Below are 22,245 nucleotides of genomic sequence, written 5' to 3'. Positions count from 1 at the left end.
TTACATTGGTGTGCAAGTGTCTTTGCCTGTTTTTTGTTAGATGAAGAACCCACAAGAATTGCCACTGAGCTATACCACATGTGCCAAATTGCTCTGTGGTAAGCATCCTCCTCCCTGAAAACAAGGAAAGGGGTACTTTTTTGAAGTATAAAACACAGAGAACTGCCTCTGTGAAATACAAACAAAAGGGTTGCTTTTTTGTACAGTAAGCTGGCACCTATCAAGGGCTTTTACATATTGTGATGCTGAATTTCATAGCAGGGCTTCTTAAGCCCCTGGACATTCCCCTGGTCTGTTATTTGAAGCCTTCTCTTTTATTATTGTGCTCTGGCAGACACAAGTGTGGGATAGCAAAGGGGCAACGTGCTGGTCTTGGAAGCAAGACCACGTATAAAAAAATGAAAAAAAAGAGTGCTAATGACCCCTTTCTCTGTCACAGCTTACTGGGAAGGGGCCATTAGTATTCCAAAACCTCTCATTCTGTGTATGCTGTACAGTAAATGTCTGCGCCAAATTAAACTGATTTGTCTAGCTAGTCTGTGATGTGTCTAATTTTTTTTTACATGAAAACAGTGTTTTAATAATGCATGCACATTTTAGTGACAAGATGCTTGTGTGAAACAATTGTGTGATGTGAAGACAAACAGGGTAATGCACAGATGTCTGGATGCCTTGTGCAGGTAAGACATTTGCAAGAAGCAGGGTTTCGTAATTGTTTTAGGACTCCTTGATTTCAGGAATAAGGGGCGTTTAAAATCAATGTTGAAAACAGGGAAAGGGGGTGTTTTTAAGAATTGGAAACTAGCATCGGTACAACTTTGGACTAAGAGGGATGCAGGATATCATACAACACCGCCACCGGGATTATCTCTCTATCTCACTCTCACGCTCCTTGCCCCCACAGACTATTCTGTACATCTCCAGGAGTCCAGAGGTGGTTTGGGGGGTCAGTGAATACAGAGAGCCGCCGCTGCCACTTTAAATGAATGGCTTAGTAAGTGGCACAGGGTCTCTGGGTAGAGGATATATCCAAGAGGGAGGGGCTGGAGGCGGGAGAGGATCTGTGGATGAAGGGGAGGAGTAGGAGGAGGAGGGAACTCTGACATTAGGACAGGCAGGCACAGGGACACGCCTGCAGGAGGTGGGAGGGCTGGGTAGCACATCTGCGGCTCTCAAGGTGGAGAAAGCACTTCCAGGGTAGAGCCCGCCCGTCCTCCCTGCGGGCTCGCCGGGAAACCAGAAAATGAAACCATTTCCTCCCGCCGCATGCTACAGACTTAGACCTTTGAGCTGGGAGATGATCTGATCCTCCCGGCCGAGGGAAAGACCCGGTCCCTGGAAGCTCATGCAGGTAAATGGGTCAAATGAACTGCGTCGGAGCCCTACATCGATGTGTTTCCGATGGGTTGCAGAGTGATTGCCAACGATTTAACCCTTAGTGGGTAGTAAGCGATCCTGCAGAGACCAAAGCAGGAGCATGTTGTGTGGAAGTAAACGGGCGCACGGTATGGAAATGGCCATGATTGCCTACAAGACTGTGCCTCTGAAGGGCATATAGGGCTGGGACAGAAGCCGTCGCTGTCTGACATCAGCTATACACAGCCCCATATATGTCACAACACCGCCCTGTCTGGAATTCTCTTGTTTTTCCCTTCCTGCAAGAAACGGCTTTTTTTTTAAAGGCCGGATTTGATACCGAGTGTGAGAATCGGATGGGAGGGGGAGGGGGAAGGAGAGGCGGCCGCTCATTGTTATGTTCTGTTAAAGGTACTTATATAGCGCACCGCCACCATCGGAATTGGTCCCCAGGCGCTCCGTGAGCAAAAGATGCCTCGTAGTATATAGGTTCAGTGGCCACCCACTCGCCGTGGAAGCAAGAGACGCAGAGCAACACAGGTTCAAGCCCCGGGTCCCCGCTTAGAATTGAGCGCGTTATAAAAAAAAAAAAAGGCTTCTGTTGCAGGCAGTGATTTACGTGACACAAGCAACCTAGTCCCAGCTGTGGATCCTGGTGGGGGTAACGGACATGTTTCGATCGCCGATCAAATGAGTATAATCGACCTGGCAATAGCTAGCCATGCTACTGAACTAAAGGCGACTGGAGAAAAGTGTAAGGGGGGAGGAGGGGTAGAGAGGTAAGGCTAGAAAAGGGAGGGGGGGTAGAGAGGTAAGGCTAGAAAAGGGACACATGAACCATGTACACAGGTGGTAGAGAAGGTACGTACAGAAGGATTATTGTGATTAAAAATGTCTCTAGCCCAGTATATCCAGGGGAGTCCACGATCCGGTTGCCTATGACTACAGATGATTTCATGTCACCGTGGTTCACACGTTCCTTTTACAGACCACAGTGATCTGGAACAGTCCAATAGCAGTCAACTAAGACTGCAACTCCCGGAATGCATTCTGTGTTAAATGCAAACAAGCTGCTAGATGTCCGATGCCCCTGGGGGCATGGAGTCCTAGAATCGCGCCGTAAGTGGCGCCTGGACCCGCCTGTCCACCTACCCACGCACTCTTTGTTACCTTGGTTGTTCTCGGCAGCGGGACAATTGCATTCTGGGCTTGAAAGATAACGGTTGGGTAAATAAGCCCGCCCCAGAGTACTCTGAGGCCACGGCTGGTTCAGTTGACAATTTTCTGTCTTTTTTTCTTTTAGCGTGTTGCTAGTTGGGTTTAGTTTTTGCTGTTCTGTGGTGCTTATGCCAGCTGTCTAGGCAAAATAGAGATAAGTTGTCCCAAACGGAAACGTGGAGTTGCAAAAAGAACCTTGGTGTACTTTGGTTCAAGGTTTCTGAAGTTGATGAGCAAGTATGTGTAAGTGATGACGAACCTGTGGGTTGAGCCAATGGTGGGTGTTTTTAGTATATGCGCACAGAGTGGGCTACATGTAAAGGAAGAGGAGGACTGGCAACTTTTGGCCACCCAAGAGTCCTATTTTCTGTATTGCTAGGCAGAGTTGCGGAAGGAGTTCTAATGTTTGGAGGAGGTGCTGGTAGCAGAGGCTAAAGCAGAGGAGGTTTGTTGGGTTGTCGTCAGTGATGTGTGGATGTGGTGCTGTCTGTCTAGACAAAGATAGTGATGGGTCAACGTCTAGTGTGCGTTTATTAATTAAAGGGTGAAACCCAAGCATACCAACATTTGACAAAAACATGACCGCTCTGTCGGGGGGAAATTCTGCCGGGGTCAGCTGGCCGTCCGCGGACCCCCGGGCAGGGAGGCCCCAACTCCACCCGCGTATCCCATAAATGAGTATTAGGCACACGCAAGAAGCAAGGTGGTTCTGCTGTTTATTAAAAAACGGCAGGGATGGGTCAAGGATCGTACGCGTCCGTCCTGACTCTCTCTGTCTCTTCGTGGGGCTCGCAGGCCCTTTTTACCTCAGTATGACGTGCTACTCGCGTCACCTGGGAAAGTTAGCAAAAAACCTATCGCCACTCTGGATTGGTTCTTCGAGTGGTAGGGTTAGTATAGCATACGTATAGAGAACGCTGTTAGTGGTGGAGGGTCAGTCAGGTGGTATACTTGGGTTGTCCTTTCAATTAGATACATGAAGTCCCCTGAGGATTGGCTAATGTTAATGGCGTCAGTGATAAGTGCCCCATGTTCTGATTGGTCCACTCGCGAGCCCCCCAGTCTGGGACCATCGCTGTTCCCAGCTCGCGGTGCACCTGTCATTTGCAACAATGTATAACTATGGGTATGTGCAGACAATGCGAGGATTTGTTCATATGCTGGAGGGCAGACTACTCCCACCGCCGCAGATGTCCATTGAGTCGCTTCATTGTTGCTGCCTGTGTCTCAAAACGTGGGATCCAGGCTCCTCCTGGGTCTGGCACCCTGTCAGGTTCGGCTTGGTCACGTGAGGAGAGACCGTGGTTGAGGCAGAATTCTGCACATTTAATATTGTATTTTCCACTGTGTCTGGCTTAGTTTGCAGGTGTGACCTTGGCTTTGGCTTGTGGCATGCGAGTTTGCAACATTGTGCCCTTGACTGTCTGTTCTCGCCGGGCTCACTCTGCAGGGTCAGCAATTGTACTCTTGCTCGTTCAATGTTCATGGAGGCTCTTGCTTGCGGCCTACTTGGGCCTGGTGCATAGGTGGGGATGTTTGATGCACGGCGCTTTACGTTATGGTATCATATTGATTTATCCCCAGTATCATGTCTTCGTTATATTTCTCATTGCAATGTATGGGTTAGGAGAAGCGTCAGCAAGCATTTTAGATGAGTTTGTTGTGCGTCTTGCGTTTCTGCATTTTGAAAAACCTATGTGAAAAATAATAAAGATGCGCGTCAGTGAGTGTGACCGTCACTGTCACAACCGCTGGGTTCTGGCGGTTATGGAAGAGGTGGAAACATGGCGGTCGTCAGACTGTGCCGCCACGTTGTGCTCACTAGCGCTGTTTCCGTTCTAGTCTTTTCCAACATGGCCGCCGCCGGGTGTATTTCTCTGTTCAGGCTCGGCGGTTCGGCGCGTTGCAACTTCTGAATTCTTCTTCGTTGCCTGCGCTCCACAGTACACTCGCTTAGCGGAGTTCCGCTCCTATCCTATTATTCCTCCTGTAGTCCTTCCTATCTCTTACCGGTGCTCCTTCTTGTACTCGGGCACGGTTGCTCTCCTCCCTTCTTCCATCTTTCCTTACTTGTTGTAGTTTCTCTCTCTGGCCTCCCCCCCCCCCCTGCTCTACCTTGATTGCCTCTCCATACCGTCAGTTTGCCCGGTATCCGCATTCCAGCTGGCTTTGGATATTCCTCTCGTTCCGCACCGTCGGATACCTACACTCCAAAGGGGTTTTTGTGCCGTTAGGCTTTTCCCCTTGCCGCACTTGTCTGTCGCGGGGGGGAGTCCCCGCGAATTCATTCCCAAAGGGTCGCGGTGGCTTCCTCCCGAGGCCGACCCTATCTACACAAGGAGAGAAGGACTTTTACTCGTCGACCTCGTGGAAAGAAGTTGGACTTCTCGTCTTCATCAGGTGAGGAGGAAGGGGAATTAAAAGACTCTCAGGGTTTGAGTGGGGTGGACCACATCACGGACAACCCTGCTGATACACCCACAGCGTCAGACATTGTTGACAGTCACCTAGGTCATAGCACTGAATATGTTCTTCGTGTGGATTGGTGTGGGAGTGTCCAGTGTGCATGTTTGCATGGGTGTGCTGACCGTTGGCTAGGTCGTCATGGCATCTCTAACAATGTGTTTATTTACTGTTGAATGGTTCAGTCGAGTTCATCGATGCCGCAGGTGTCGGCATGGGCAGGGCAGGCTGGTGGGCAGGCTGGTGGGCACATCCGTATGTTCCTGTACCAGGGTATTTGGTCGTCTGGTAGACAGGCAAACTCCTCTCGTGGCGGGTGTCTGAGCCGCAATCCTCTAGGCCAGGGGCGTGAGGGGATTGGTGGGAGCCTTTTGTTCCATTCTCCCACTTCAGTCCCCCCTCTGGTCGACTTGTCGACCACAAACACATCTTTTTCCTTATCTCCTCTTCCTCTCCATATTTTAGTTACTTCTCCCAAATGTCCATAGTGGTTGACATGGTCTTCAAATGACCAATACATATATACACATGTTCCTCCAGGTGTGCAGTATACCCATTTCCATATGTAGCTCCTTGGATTTCTTGGGTTTTCGAGCTTCACAGATGGTGGGTCCAGGTGGTTGGTGATCTGTTTGCGCAGTTTTTCTCTCTTTTATTATTGTGCCTGTGTGCTGGCCATCATCTGCCGGCATCAAGGGGTGCATACCAACCATTTCGATCATTTCGTCTCTAGTGCGTGCCTTCCGGGCCTTCCAAAATCTTAGTATGATCAGTGCAGCTCCAGCCAGTATTATGCATCCAACTATAATCTTCAGTCCGTCCGACATCCAAGATGGCATCCATGACCATAACATTGAAAACCAGCTGTCATCCTTCTTCACTCCTTTACTTTCTTCCATCATTTTGGAGTGCATCTGGGCCAGTTGTGATACTGCTTCTGTCAGGGTACCATTGTCAGCATCATTAGCAGGAATTAATGTGCAGCATGATTGTCCTATCTTTGCGCAAACTCCTCCTTCCATTGCTGTAAGGAGATCTAATACATATCTGTTCTGTAGTGCTACCATCCTCACTGCTTGCAGCTCCTCTTTTATTGCGTTGAATCCATTTACTGTAGAATTAATTGTCATCATTAGCTCCCATCGAGTTATCTGGAGCCATTTTGCGTTTGCGTAAGCTTGTAGTCTCGGATGTATTATTGACGAGAAGAACATTGCTGCTCTGCTGAATAGTCTGTGTTCTGGTGGAATTGAAGTGAGTGCTGTTTCCGACCTTCCCCATAGGTAATTTCCTGTCAGAGGTTCTCCTTGTCTCTTCTTTCTATTCAGGACATTGTTGTTGTTGTTTTCGTTCTCTGACCCCTTCTGAGGTTTTACAGATCTCTTCTTCCTCTTGTTTCCTTCATCCATTTTAGGGAAGTTCGCCACGTTCACATGTTTCTGGGGCACCACTAGTGATGGTACATTAACGTGTACCATTGTGCATATACCATTCCACAGAGGGGGCAGTGTGTGGTATGCCTTGTTTCCGCAGGCCCAGTAATGGTCCATTAATACTGCTGTTCCTGCTCCCCCCTCAGGTAACTCTGTCAGGCTTGCACAGTTGGTGTTGTATCCCACGTCCACTTCTCCTCTATGTTGGTAGCATACCTTAGGTGCAGACAGCGGCAGTATGCTTATTGGGTCTTCATCCTTCTCCATCCATGTCAGCATGGGTACGTACTTGCCCCAAATCGTCCAACATCTGTGATTGTGTTCATCAATAGTTGTAATATTTTCTCTTGTTACCATGTTGCTGCCAATCACTCCTATGTCACATTTGTTGTCCATGTACACTTTCCCTGTTATTGTTACCAGTGGTCTTTCCCAACATCCTTGTTTACCAGGAACTTCAGTAGCGTACCAGTCACATGGTAGGTATTGGAGTGTTACTTTTTATTTCTCCTTTTTCAGGACCACTTGTCATGTATCTGAATGCTTCAGCATGCAAACTGCTCTTGTGGTAACTCAAATAAGTCTTGAGGAAGTTGTTTTCGTATGGATATGTGTCTCGTGTTTTCCACACCAGTTTCACCACCGTCCCTTGAAATCTCCCTTTCGTTTGGAACAGTGCCAGGTATATTATACATCGTGCTGTCTTTTCATCTATTTCCGTGGCAACAAATGTTCGAGAAGCGCTCATGGCGTATGGGATCAATGAGCAGACGTAGCAGCTGTCTTCTGTTGTCTGCTTACCTATTTGGGTCATGTGTTGGTACCACATGTTGTTCGAGACTTGTGCTGAATCTGTTATGTAATTATCAACACCTTTATTATCTGAGTATGTGCTACGTTTTACTCTATTCCCCTTATGTGGAGGCTTGCTAGTACCACATGACGGAACACCTGTTGCATCCGTGGGTGGGGGTACATTAGGTTTGGGTACAGCCAAAATATTGATAGCATAACTTTTCTGCCATACAGAGGCAGCCAAAAACCCAGTGATCATCAAAATCCCTATCATTTTTATTACAGAAGCTAGTCTCACCGGCATTTTGCTCTTACCTTGCTGCAGTCCGGCAGCTTATTCTTGCGACGTTAGAGTTGCCCACCTGAAAATCCTCAATATGCTTGTTATTAGTGTTAGTTGTTGTTTTTCAAGCTCTCCCTATCAAGTAGTCGTTCAGTGCCCAGGCAAAGAGCTGTTCCCACGCCACTCTAAGCGATCTGTCTCTTAGGGCAGGCAAGTGTTGGTGAAGATGGGGCATTGATTGTTCTATGGCCAAGATAAATGCTGTGTAGTAGACACGAACCCTCCTTCTTTTTAGGTACTTTGGCCTTTTTATTTGATAGACAAATTGGTGTGACAGGGCTTCAGGGTAGTTATTGTCTGAGGGTAGCATCTACTCCTGGGCAATGAACTTTGTTAGTTATCTGTTTTCTTAGCAATACAATAATACGAGGTACCTGCATGTGCGAGAAAGAAAGAAGAGAACATTCAAGTGTTTACATGTGTATGTGTGCAAGACAATGTCCTTCAATTGGGTGGTTACTGTAGTGGGTAGGGGGTCAAAGGGTAGAGGGTTTGGGCTCAACTGGCGGAAGTCTCTTTACTCTTTGATCGTGTGACCATGGGGTGGGCGGTATAGGAATTACCAGTTTCAGTAGTTGTCTCTGGGGAATCTGGGGGGTGGCAGGGTATGGGGACACTTAAGTCGTCAGCTGTGGTAGAAGTCTCTTCCTCCGTGGGTGACGCTGTCGCTGTTCTTCCAATGGCCCTGTCGGTGACGCGAGGGCGGGTCGGGAGTTTGCAGATCTTTACGTCGTGTAGGTGATTCCAAGCACGCTTATCCTGCAACTTTACTGCTCTCGTAGATACCTCCTCTACAAGGTGGGGACCAGTGAAGCGTGGGCTGTTCGACTTTCTATTGAAATTGCGGAGTAGCACGTGGTCACCTTTAGCAATTTTGAACAGTTTTTCCTTTTCCGGTCCTTGGTCCTCGTCTTCTTGTTGGTAACTCTTAGACCCGCCCCGCGTGCGCTCGAGCTGTTGAGACACAAACACTACACTAGTAACCAAAGAAGACACATATTGGTACATTTCATCACCAAGAAGAGTTGCAGTGTTTTCATAGTCTGTGAATGCCCTTGATGCTGGCGTTAGAGGAAGGCGCATTTGTCGTCCGGTCACCACCTCATGAGGAGTCAGGTGGTGGTCGGAGCCTGGTCTATTCCTCAGCTCAAATAGGGCTAGCTGAAGGCAATACAACCAACTATTCTTTGTTGTTTGCTGTATCTTTGCAATTGCCTCCTTCAGTAGGCCATTCAGGCGTTCGCATATACCGTTGGCCTGCGGGTGATATGCACATGCAAATTTATGCTTGATGTTCAGTAAGGATGTGATGTGTTGGAACATTTCATTAGCGAAATGCGGGCCGTTATCCGACCGCAGTACCTCCACACTCCCCACCTGGGGAAAACCTCCCTCACTAGAAATTTAGCTGCTCTAAATGCGTCTGGATGTGAGCAGGGTCCTGCCTCAATCCACCTGGAGAATGGGCATACTACTACAATCATATACCTATTTCCTTGACATACGTTGATCATATCAACATAGTCAATATGGATGTGCAGGAAGGGTCCCTCTGGCCGGGGTATAGTGCCTTTTATCACTTTCAGCGTGTGACCGGCTGTAAACTGTTGACATGTGAGACAATTGCTGATAAAATTTGTCACATGGGAATTTAACTCGGGACAGAACCAATCTTCCCTAATTCGTGCTGCAATAACTTCCTTGCCTGTGTAGGCTGGGAGGTGGAGTTAGCTCAGGGCGGTGTTCAATAGTGCCAATGGCATTACCATCTTTCCAGTGTTACCCTGGCGCCATAGTGCATCAGTTGGTGACATTGTACATCCTCTTTTTACCCATATTTCTTTTTCTGCCATTGGTGCAGCCGCTTGTAACTCCATTATCTGTGTGGCTGGGAGATGGGTGTACCCTTCTCTTATCAACATCTCTTTAGCTATCCCCCTCCCTCTCCCTCTCTCTGACTCTGGGGGGTTCCATATCTCACCAAAATATGCGGCATACTTCGCATGTGTGTCTGCTGCTGCATTTCCTTGTGAGATATGATCTTCTCCATTAGTGTGTGCAGTACATTTGACCAAAGCTAATTCTTGGGGCTCATTTATTACTTCAATTAATTCAGCTAATAAGAGAGCATGTTGCACTGGGGTGCCGTCAGCTCTCCTAAACCCTCTTCTCCTCCATTTGGACAATCCTGAGTGGATAGTAGACGTGACATATGCGCTGTCAGAATATATAGTTACTCTTTTGTCAAAGCTCTCCTTCAACACCAAGATTAGTGCAACCAATTCTGCTGCTTGAGCAGAGTAATGTTGTGGTAATTGTACGCATTTCACTGCCACATACACCAATTCCTCTGTCATTTTTACCACTGCTGCCCCAGTTCTCCTTATCCCATCACTTTGGTCTATTGTTGATGACCCATCAATGAACAAGAGCTCTCCTCCATTTAGCGCGTCCTCTTCAACTTTTCTAGTACATGAGTACATTTCGGTAGTCTGCGTACAATCGTGCATAATCGCCTTCCTCAATCACTTCCGCTATAAACCTTGCAGGATTAACTGTGCTGCATCTAACAATTGATAATTCTGGGCTAGATAAGATGATCTCATAACCTGACGTTAGTGTGGACTTAGGCTTGTTCAATATTGCAAATAGTGCATGTTCCACAAATAGTGTGGTTGGGCACCCCATTGTAATTGATGATGCTTTCTCTACCGCGAAGGCAGCTGCGGCGAGACCTTGTTCGCAAGGGAAATGTCCTAACATTACAGGATCCAAGTGACCCCTGTAAAATGCTACTGGTTTGTAACCCATGCTTGTTTTTTGAGCCAACACTGCTTTCATTACTGCTGAGTCGCAATGTGAAAATATAAAGAATTGTCGTTCATAATCTGGGGTGGCCAGTACCGGAGCAGTTGATATTGCATCTTTCAGTTCATCAAAGGCCTCTTTCATTTCCATTGTCCACCCCAATTTTTTCTCCCCTTTGTTAACTTCTCTTAATGCCTCAAGTAGGGGTCTATGTATGAGCTGTAATCAAATACCCATGCTCTACAGTAGTTGCACAGTCCCAGGAACTGCTGCAGTTCCCTCACTGTTTGTGGCAGCAGCGTTTTTGATATGGCCTGTAATCTTTGTGGTGCAATCTTTCTTCCGTATTGGGATATGAGCTGGCCAATGTATAGTACCTGTTCCTGACAATACTGTAACTTCTCTATGTCTACCTTGTAACCCTTTTCAGCCAATATTGTCAGCATCTTCAATGAGTCCTCTCTGCATTGTTTCTCGCTGGTGCTGCAAACTATTATATCGTCAACATACTGCAACACAGTGCTTTCCACTTCAATGTTTCCCAAGTCCATCTGTATTACTCTGTTGAAAATTGAGGGTGACTCGCAGTACCCTTGTGGCAATCTGGTGTGTTTCCATTTTGTGTTCCTGTACGTGAAGCTTGTTAGATCTTGTGAGTCTGGATGCAGGGGTATTGAGAAAAAGGCATTTTTGAGGTCAATCACTGTAAATCGTGATGCCTCTGCTTGGAATGCCACACAATATTGTGGCCGGGTTTGCTGCTATGGGGTATTCTGCTTCCACTATGTTGTTCAAGGGCCTGAGGTCCTGGATGAAACGCCAAGACCCTCCTTTAGCTTTGCGCACTGGATATACACATGTGTTACATGGTGATTCTGATGGTACCAATATGCCATTGTTTATAAGGGCCGTTATTGTTTCATATATGCCCTCATCTGCCTCTTTTGATAGTGGGTATTGCTTCACTCTAGGGAGTATTGCACCTTTTTCAATTTTATTCTTACTCCCCTTATACTCTTTATGCACCCCACGTCATAGGGACTAGTAGTCCATAATAATGACGGGACTTTTGCCATATCCTCCTCAAAGAAGGGAACTGGGGTGGATGTGGGTGCTTCAAGTGCCATTGCAATTTTCTGTGCCACTTGTTTGTATGTTACTCTTAGCTATATGTCTACACTCATCATAAATACCATTTCACCTTCTTCCTTTTCTTCTGAAAAGAGCTCCTCGTCTGACACCTGGGTGAGCCTGCATCCCTCTGCTAGGGCTATCACTTCACTGCCCTCCATGCTCTTCCTTCTCTGTCTTGGGCATGTACTGCGATAGAATCAGCAGTTGCTATAATGCTCTCCATGCTCACTGAAATCACCTTTCCTTCTGGTTCATTGGCTGGTGTTTCTGGTCTAAACAAATAGGCTGTTGGTCTCCTCCAGATCTTTCCTTCTATTCCTGGCATCCATGCAAATGCTATGTCTGTTCCGTACTGGAACAGTTCGCCATCTACTGGCTCAGCCCTAATCACTGTCTGTCCACAGTATGCTTGCATAATTTGTCGTGCAGTGAGCATGTTTATTCCTGGAGTGGAGCAAATTATGCCGTCCTCCGTGAAGGAGATGGTCATATTCAACCCGCTCATTATGTCTCTCCCCAGTATGTTTACTGGTGAGGCCCTAGAATATAAAAGCGGGACGGACATGTCATAATCCCCTATTGATAAGGGAATGTTATCAGTAAAGGGAACCAACCCCCTAGCCCCAGAGAATCCTTGGGTGTTCATGGCTTCACCTGACATCTTAAATTTACCTTCCCTTATGCAAGACCGGGTCGCCCCGGTGTCAACAAGGAATGACAATTTTTTGTCACCTATCGTTACCTCTATGCGTGGTTCCTCCGCACTATTAGGTGTTACCGACAGGATGGAACACACCAAGGCCGTCTGTGGGCTGTCCTATTGTGGGTATAATGATTGACCACTTCCTGTGTAAGGGTTGTGTCCCAGGACCGTCACCCTTCCCAGTTTTGTTTGCTGTAGTCGTGTATTCGTAGAGGTTATTTTATGGTCTTGAATTTGGGCAGGTTGCTGTACTTGCTGCAGTTGATGTTGTTGTGTTATCGCTACCTGTTGTTGTGGTAGTGAATATGTCTGTGGCTGTTGTTGTGTGACTAGTTGTTGCTGCACATTTCCCGGTTGCAGTGCCTGCTGTTGTTGGGTGTTCTGATGTTCTCTTGTAGGCCCTTGTTGTCCCTGTTCTCCCCATGATGGTGTGCCTGGTCTCATTCTACATGTGCGTGACATGTGCCCTAGTAATCCACAAATCCAACATACCGGCGGTTCCCTGTTCTGCCATGGAAAGCTCCCTGAATTGTCCTGGTATACTGGTTGCCCGGAGGGGTAGAAATTTCTGAATCCTCCCCCTTGCTGTTGTGTGTTATAGCCGTATCCCCTCCCCCTCATCATTCCTCCCCTTCCCCTGTTGTAATTATAATATCCAGCTCCTGGCGTTGAGTATCCTCCTCCCATGTTAGTCGTGTATGGTTGGGGTGGTGGCAGCTGTTGTGCTACAATCTGTGATGATTGTATTTGGGAGGGATCTTGTGCAGCCACTACTTGTGTGGGGTTTTGAGTCATTGTTGCAGGTGTAGTTATTAGTGCACCTTCCATCGTGTATTTAGTAAGTTTGTTTCTGTACCAATTTAGCCTCTTCCGCTTTTCTATCCTCTTCCTTTTGTTTCATCTTTTCTTGCCATGTCCTACAATGATGTACTATCGTCAGCTGTATTTCTGGCCATGCTTTTGCTTCCATCCCCACTACCTTCTTCAGTTGTTTCTGAACTGCTTCCGGGAGCCCTTGTATTAGTATATGATAGAATATTGCTGGTGTTTTGTCCCATTGTTCTCTAGTTTCCATACGCCACTTCTCTTGAATTTCCTGGATATAATCAACAGGATCTTCATTCTCACGCATCTTGCGTGAGGTAATTGCTCCTATGTCTGATGTGTCTGGGTACTGTACCCTCAGCGCTTGCCATAATGCATGTCTACAGTTTGCGAATGGTGCCCCATCGTGTGACGTGTTTGTTATTGTGACCCCGGGGAAACCTGCTCTCTTCCAGATGTCATCTGCTGCATCCCCCAATATTGATATTAGAAGGCCCTTTACATCCTTCACAGCCAGTTTCTGTCCTGCGGTGTGTTTTTCCATTTCATATATCCATTTTCCCGCACCTCCACCTAATGATGGGAGCCTGCACTTTATATTTTCCTTGTCTGCATGCTTCCAAGGGACGTATTGTGGTCTAACCCCTCCCCTCTCCAGAAGTGGCATTAAGTTGTGTCCTGTTTGACCCCCTGGGTTCCACAAAATCGAGTCCGTGCACCCCTCCTCTTCTTCCGTGTCTTCTACATCGTCAATTGCGTCCATATTTCCCCTGCTCGTAACTGTTTCTCCTCCATCTCTTCCCCTTCTTTCATCATTTCCTTTATTTAATGTGGGCGTGTGTATTCGTTCTCCCTGCCTGCGTCCAGGGAGGTCTCTAAGCCTGCTTGCTCGTGTCAGTTCGTGGGTGAAGGGTGCGAGTTTAGGTGGGCATGTTGCACGTAATGAGTGTGGGGTGGTGGAGCATGTTGGACGGGATGATGAGGGTGTAGCTGCACGTGTCTGCCTTCCCGCCATTCCTTGCTCTTCCCCCTCACTTCCCTCCAGTTCTTCCTTTCTCCTGCAGGCCCATGGTGATTCTCTATTTGTCCGGGTGATGTATAATTTATCTAGGCTTTCCCTTTCACTATTTCTTCCTTCCTTCTCCATTCCTTCTTCTTCCTCACTACAAAAGTCATTCAGGAATGGCAACCCCCAATCGGTCTTTTTCCCCCTAATCGTTACTGTTTTTAAGTCTTATTAGATCCGTTCCTCCCGTTTCTTTTTTACCAATTGCTCCCCTTTGTGCTGATGTTGTTGCTACTTCTGTGTCTCTGTGTACATAACTCCTTACTTCACTTTCCCCTCCCCTATCTTCTCTTTCCCCTTCATTTTCTCTGCTATTTCTCCACCAATTTCCTCTCTTTTCTTTTTCAATTCCTCCATTACTTCACTACTCATCTTTTCCAATATCCTTTCATCTTCTTTCTTCCTTTCCCATCTCGCTCTTTCCCGTTCTAATATACTCTCTATCATCCTCCCTTCTTCGTATTTCCTTGTCGATTCTGATAGTAATCTCCTCTTCCTTATTGCCATTTCTTTTTCTTTCTCTTCTTCCTCTCTTTTCCTGTCACGCAGTGCTGCTCTGGATACCCTTTCTGCTACTGCCTTTACCCTTTCGGCTTCTCTCTTTTGCTCCTCAGTTCGTTCCCACATTTTTTCCAATTCATTCTTACTTTCTTTCCTTTCTCGTGCTCTCTCTCTTTCCTCTCTCTCGAGCTGCTTGATCAGTGCATTCTGCTCATCCCTTAATTCTGCTAATCGTTCCTCCAAAATCTCTTCCTTTTGTCGTAATAGCTCTTCCTCCTTTCTTTTCCCCTCTTCCCCTTTCATTTCACTCTTCCTGGTATTATCCTCGTCCATTTTCCTTACTGCCTCCTTCTCTTCTCCTGTTAATGAACCTCGTAATTTTAATAGTATCTGCGCAGCTACCCACTCATCATGTCCTATTTCCGCAATCTGCTCTTCGCCAGTCCTCCCCACCCCTGCGGGCATCTTCCTATGAGCTGATCCCGTCGTACTAGTCCGCTCCCCTCCCGTGTGGCCACCTGTAGCTGTATATGGTGGCGGGCTGTATGCCGGGTTCGAGTACCCCTCAGCCGCCCTTAATTGTTCTCTTGTTATTTCTCCTAGTTCTCTTAAAGGATACAACCCCCCTCCCTCCGTTTTCACTACCTTCGCTAGGGGTATATCATCGCTCTGTTCCTTTTTTATTTCATTTTCGTTTGAGTTGTTACTCTTTTCTCCTCCCTCTTGTCCGTTCCCCGTGTTCTGTGTGCCTTCACTCTCTTTTTCCCCATTCTCTCCTTCCTCCTTAATCTTCGCTTCCGTTGTTTCCCCCATAGTGAACATTCCGTTTGGTCCTGGTCGGGACCCTTGGAACATCCTCCATAAGTTAAATACCTCCACGTGGTGTGTCAACTTCCTCCCCTTGTATGTGTTATGCAGATGGGTTAATAGTGAATGTTGGGTGTATGGATCGAAACTGCCATTAGGCGGCCATGGTGTCGTCATTTTGTTGTCTGTCCCCTGTGTCCATTCTATGCTGTATTTGATCAGTTTCTCCCTATGGGGTGACAGTGTTTTACATATATGCTGCAGCGGGGTAGTGAGGGTGTTTCCCCACCCTCCCGATCCTGTCCCGTGTGACATAGTAGCACTTCGATTGTTATTCTCCCTCTATCTCCCTCTATATAGTAGTGGTTATCTTGCTAATAGTGTACGCTATACAATTTCAGATCTTTACCGGGCCCCGTAATTTTGGGGACTTGCGATTGTCCGCTAAAACAAAATAGTAAAATATAGCATTTGCACTTGTATATTCTTTTCTTTCTTTTCTTCCTTTACCGAACACCTTTACGGCCCCCTGCGGCTGCGTGCCCTGTATGACGTTCTTGTACAGCCGTCCCACTTTGTTTTACCCCTCCTCCTCTTTCTTCACTTGTCGTGGCCGGCGTTCTCCGTGCGCAGCCACGTCCCCCTTTTCACCTTGCCCCGATCTACTCGTTACCGTTTATCTCCGTCTCCACTCCCTTACCATTATTCTCTTCCCCACCACTCTCCGAAAAATGCCTTGTGTTCGAGATATCCTATGAAAGTCTTACTGGTGACGTCACCGATCTCTTCCAAAACTACTGGTAAGTTCTTTACATGTTTTTTAAAAGGCCAAAATACGCTTGCAATCTACCCCCGTTAACCCCACAGCTGTCCTCTTGTCACGCCTGGAACAAGGTAATCAACAATATAATCGGACTGCGCACGCTGCGTCGCCTCGCGTGTGATACGCACCTCGACAGGAGGGCTTAACCAGGCAATTATCTTCCGTATTAGGCAACCAGCTAGCTACCGCCTACAGGGAAACGTCATCTATCTATCGAGTGTCCTGCTCGATCAATAGGGATCCTCATCTACTCATTGATCGATAATCACCAAATCGTAGGAAACCGCACACACACACCCTTACACGTGGTCGCGACCTAGGCCAATCAGTTTCTACGAGCGGCCGCACGTGATGTTTTCGTGCTCCGCCCCCTCCTCTTCCGTAACGTAGCAGACTGCTCTCGCACTTGTCCAGCTACCATTCACTTCACCGTCAATAATAATTTATCAAACCTTCGCCGCGCACCTGTGTAACACCTCCCGCCTCCCGTATTCTATTCCTCCCCCCTCCCTCACAATTTCACATTGGTTGTTGGGCGTGGCATACTCACCAAGTTCTCTTGATGCGGGGCCGCTCGACTGCGTGCACCCCTCCAAGCGGCTCGCTACCTCCCCTCGTCTGGACCACGTCTGGACACTCCCCAACCGTGGGCGGGATACTTCTCAACCGGCTCCCGAAGGCCAATATCCGGATTGCGCTGTCCGGTCTTCTCGCAGTTCCGCGATGGTCCTGTAGTACTGAAAAGGGGCAGCGGCAGAGGGGGCCGCGCCTCCGGGCCTCCTCGCAACGGGAGCACTCGGAAAAATAAAATAAAAGCAGATCTTAAACAGATCTCAGCAGTGCCTCCAACTTGTCAGGGGGAAATTCTGCCGGGGTCAGCTGGCCGTCCGCGGACCCCCGGGCAGGGAGGCCCCAACTCCTCCCGCGTATCCCAAAAATGAGTATGAGGCACACGCAAGAAGCAAGGTGGTTCTGCTGTTTATTAAAAAAACGGCAGGGATGGGTCAAGGATCGTACGCGTCCGTCCTGACTCTCTCTCTCTCTTCGTGGGGCTCGCAGGCCCTTTTTACCTCAGTATGACGCGCTACTCGCGTCACCTGGGAAAGTTAGCAAAAAACCTATCGCCACTCTGGATTGGTTCTTCGAGTGGTAGGGTTAGTATAGCATACGTATAGAGAACGCTGTTAGTGGTGGAGGGTCAGTCAGGTGGTATACTTGGGTTGTCCTTTCAATTAGATACATGAAAATTGTTACATGAAGTCCCCTGAGGATTGGCTAATGTTAATGGCGTCAGTGATAAGTGCCCCATGTTCTGATTGGTCCACTCGCGAGCCCCCCAGTCTGGGACCATCGCTGTTCCCAGCTCGCGGTGCACCTGTCATTTGCAACAATGTATAACTATGGGTAAGTGCAGACAATGCGAGGATTTGTTCATATGCTGGAGGGCAGACTACTCCCACCTCCGCAGATGTCCATTGAGTCGCTTCATTGTTGCTGCCTGTGTCTCAAAACGTGGGATCCAGGCGCCTCCTTCCTCCTGGGTCTGGCACCCTGTCAGGTTCGGCTTGGTCACGTGAGGAGAGACCGTGGTTGAGGCAGAATTCTGCACATTTAATATTGCATTTTCCACTGTGTGTCTGGCTTAGTTTGCAGGTGTGACCTTGGCTTCGGCTTGTGGCATGCGAGTTTGCAACATTGTGCCCTTGACTGTCTGTTCTCGCCGGGCTCACTCTGCAGGGTCAGCGATTGTACTCTTGCTCGTTCAATGTTCATGGAGGCTCTTGCTTGCGGCCTACTTGGGCCTGGTGCATAGGTGGGGATGTTTGATGCACGGCGCTTTACGTTATGGTATCATATTGCTTTATCCCCAGTATCATGTCTTCGTTATATTTCTCATTGCAATGTATGGGTTAGGAGAAGCGTCAGCAAGCATTTTAGATGAGTTCGTTGTGCGTCTTGCGTTTCTGCATTTTGAAAAACCTATGTGAAAAATAATAAAGATGCGCGTCAGTGAGTGTGTCCGTCACCTAGGTCATAGCACTGAATATGTTCTTCGTGTGGATTGGTGTGGGAGTGTCCAGTGTGCATGTTTGCACGGGTGTGCTGACCATTGGCTAGGTCTTCATGGCATCTCTAACGATGTGTTTATTTACTGTTGAATGGTTCAGTCCAGTTCATCCATGCCGCAGGTGTCGGCATGGGCAGGGCAGGCTGGTGGGCAGGCTGGTGGGCACATCCGTATGTTCCTGTACCAGGGTATTTGGTCATCTGGTAGACAGGCAAACTCCTCTCGTGGCGGGTGTCTGGGCCGCGATCCTCTAGGCCAGGGGCGTGAGGGGATTGGTGGGAGCCTTTTGTTCCATTCTCCCACTTCAGCTCATCTGCTCAGTATGAACAAGGCCGAATTACCTGTTCTAATAGGATCTGCTAATGAGGGTCTACGATCACATGCATGTACGTCTGTTTGCCTGACTTTGGCTAAGTGTAGGAACCTTGGTGTCTTAGAGCCTACTCTGATATCTGGCTCTTTCAATGCTCGAGAGCTTAAGGGATCTCTCCCAGTCAAGTGAATTGGGAAGAAACCATTGGGCAGAGGTACATCAAATGAGGTGCAACAAAATAACAGGATTTTTAATGATCAATTAATTCTCCTCAAAGCTCTTAAAACTGAGTTACAGACAAATTGTTTTCCCTCAGATGCAGGAAAACCATTGCAAGATGCGCAGAATATCCTATGGGTGACCACAAACCAAGAATGAGAGTGTGGGTCTTAGCATGAAATTGCCCTGCTGCGAGACCTGCAGCACTGGCACACGGAGTAATGTATCCTAGACATGGGAGGCTCATAGAAATACGTTGATTTTATATGCAGTAGTACAGCTACCGGTCTCGGGCATGTTTGCATATTGTGACAAATCTAGCAAAGTTGTCACTGGTTCCCCAGGGAAAATCTCCCCTCATGTGGCCAGAGAAAGGCACAAGCAACCTGACTCTGACACTGGGGATGGCTGTCTATGGGAGGACCGCATGAGGGCAGACAACCTACAGCGGTATGGGGTAGATGCTGTGCTTCAGATAAGAGTTTAAAACTGAGAGTAAACTTTTCTCCTTTGCAAGAGAGTAAAATCTATGTGACATTCAGCCGATGTTTGCAAAAACTGTGTGGAAATCATTACCATGCGGCAGCTTTCTGTATTGTGACAGAATACACCTTTTCATTATTTCTCGAAGGTGCGGCCATTTGATCTCTCCTGTGTGTATAGAAACCAATGTATTGCAAATGGGCCTTAACTTTTGTCCGTCGTCCAGATACGACTATGCTGAAACACGGATAGACTTTGACAAATACATGCGCAAAGTAAGATTGAAAAACATTCTTTACCATGTATCCACCTAAATCTAAACCTAAAACTAATCCCAAGGGTGGCACAGATGTCTCTATACAAGATGCGTTTACTTTGAGGGACTTGGACTATTTAGAAACCGATGGTGATGGAGACACAGATGTTTGGGACCAAGAATCTGCCTCCATGTATGTTGATGCTGCTTGGCCAGGGAAGACACAACTCAAAGCTAAATCACGTTTAATCCCGGTATTCAACCCAGGAGGACATGTTGAGGCTTTTCAAGATCTAGTTATCCAGGACTTAAAGAAAATCAGGAAGAAATCGGTGCCTCACAAAACTAATCTTGCCTAATCACAATAATGTACCATCGAACGTATGAGTGCCATGACGGAGTGCATTATTAAACCATCAGACAAAGGCATGAACATTGTCCCCATGAACCGTGATTATTATATCAAAGAGGCCCATAGAGAACTGCTGAACAAGGATTGTTCTGCTAAATTAACAAATGATCCATCTGGAACCATGAGTGATAAATTTAGAGAATCTTTTACACACATGGAAAGAGAAAGACTTGTTAGATGAGGACATTTGTTCTTATTTACATCCCAAGTTCCCAGTTATTCCGACTATCTATTTTCTGCCTAAAGTACACAAGAGTCTTATTAGGCCTCCGGGCAGACCTATAGTCACTCTATGCAGGGCTTTGCTAGAAAATGCTTAAAGATTTACAGATGAGACTCTGGTGTCCTTTGTTACTACTTTGCCACCTTATCTTAGAGACACCAAAGATTTTCTCAGCCGCATAGAAGGAATATCCTGGGAATCCACTTATTTACTAACAACACTGGATGTAGTCTCTCTCTACACGTCAATACGACACACACATGGTCTTAAAGCATGTGAACATTTTCTGCATACAAGATCCTTGAATTACCTTCAACATTCTCAAATGATTTTGGAAATGATTTTGCTTTGCCTTACTAACTGTTTTCTTTTCAACAAGCAGTTCTTCATGCAATTACAAGGTACTGCCATGGGCTCTACATTTGCCCCCCCCCCCGTATGCCAATTTATTGATGGGTTGGTGGGAGAAATTTGTGGGTTGGCATCCCAGAAACAGTCATCATACATCCAAGATCGCCCTTTGGCTGAGATATATAGATGACTTGTTTATTATCTGGGAAGGAACCAGTGCAGAATGGTTGGATTTTGTCGCAGTACTTAACATCAATGACCTTAATTTGCAATTCACGGAGAGCCACAGCAAGACTGCTATCCCATACTTGGATATTCACCAGTGTGTATAGAAAACCCACTAGTTCCAACATTCCACTCCACGCTAAGAGTAACCACCCCGCAGCCCTCAAATGGAGTATCCCCTATGGGGAGTTTATTCGCATACGCAGAAATTGCTCTAAGATCGAAACTTTTGATTGCGAATGTGCCTTTATGGCCAATAAATTTAAGCAACGGGGCTATCCCAAAAAAGTGTTGGAGAGAGCCTTTCAGAAAGCTAGAGACACTGATCGCTCCCTACTGTTGTTAGCAGACACTACTGAACACAGAACCACAGACACCAGTGAGACACGTCTTATTTTAACCTATGGTGAAGGTGCCCATAATATTCGGCAAGTCATGCAACGACATTGGCATATCCTTAAATCAGATGAACACTTAAATACCATTCTGGGCGATCGCATTAACATTACTTTTCGCAGATCCAGTTCATTTAAGGATACACTAGTTCCCAGCTTTATGAGGCCGATTTGACAATGCATTGACCAACGGATGGTTAAACACCAAACCACAAGGCTTTCACAAATGTGCCAAATGTAAAGCCTGCACTTATGCAGTTAATAAGACGTGTTATATAACCCTGTCCTGGGTAACAATGTTCAGATCACATCAAGAATCACTTGTGATACAGACTTTGTGGTTTATGTTTTGAACTGTCCCTGCAACATGTGGTATGTTGGCAGTACGAAAGGCAAATTGAAGCTGAGAATGCTTCAACACATTAGAGCCATTAGAAATGTTCACCCTAATTATCCAATGGCTCTGCATTTTCAGTCTCAGCATGGAGGGAAACTGGAGGGTTTCTCCTTTTTTGGTATCCGGACAGTGCCTAAATCACCCAGAGGTGGTAACCGGGACTTACTGTTGAGACAACTAGAAACCAAGTCCATTTTGGATCTTGAGACAAAAAAACCCAGGGGTCACAACCTTGATGAGCTATACACGATTTTAGGTACTGACTAGTATATTTTCTGAATATTTTTGAAAAATACATATTTTTGAAATTCATGAAACCTTTAACGTTTTAGAGTGACCCTGTAGTGTCTAACATCTTTTTATCCTGGCCCACACAGTAAAATGTACATATATATTCTTTTCCCCTTTTCTCTGACGCACTTTACAGGTTGTTTTTTTCAAATGTATGTGTAGCTTTTCTTGAATATGATTGTTTGTTTTTAACATGATTCTTAAGAGGTTGTTCTTTCTTAATATTAATTATCTTGCAGAATATTTTTTGATATAGCTTGGTTATTCGACTCCTTGTTGCTTGCTCTTTTTACCTTTTTTTTCGTTCACCTCTCTCGCCTTTTTTTCATTGATGATT

At 46.8% G+C, this 22,245-nt stretch overlaps 1 protein-coding gene across 4 annotated transcripts in view; it reads left to right on the top strand.

Moving 5' to 3' along the window:
- Positions 1 to 1,112: 1,112 nt before the first annotated feature.
- The window catches only part of LOC138580465 (protein S100-A16-like), a 136,636-nt gene continuing 115,503 nt past the window's right edge, over positions 1,113 to 22,245 (top strand). For 2 of the 4 annotated variants that reach the window (XM_069651032.1, XM_069651046.1), the window contains exon 1: positions 1,157 to 1,351. The gene's annotated coding sequence lies outside the window, so the exon portion shown is untranslated. Of the gene's footprint in view, positions 1,352 to 22,245 lie in introns of all 4 variants that reach the window. The other 2 variants (XM_069651040.1, XM_069651054.1) reach the window with 2 other exon arrangements.

The sequence above is a fragment of the Ambystoma mexicanum genome, chromosome 1p (assembly GCF_040938575.1).
Source record: "Ambystoma mexicanum isolate Mex_15411 chromosome 1p, UKY_AmexF1_1, whole genome shotgun sequence".
Taxonomy (NCBI): domain Eukaryota; kingdom Metazoa; phylum Chordata; class Amphibia; order Caudata; family Ambystomatidae; genus Ambystoma; species Ambystoma mexicanum.
The sequence above is the reverse complement of the archived record's forward strand: the minus strand, read 5'-3'. Positions and strand labels throughout refer to the sequence as shown.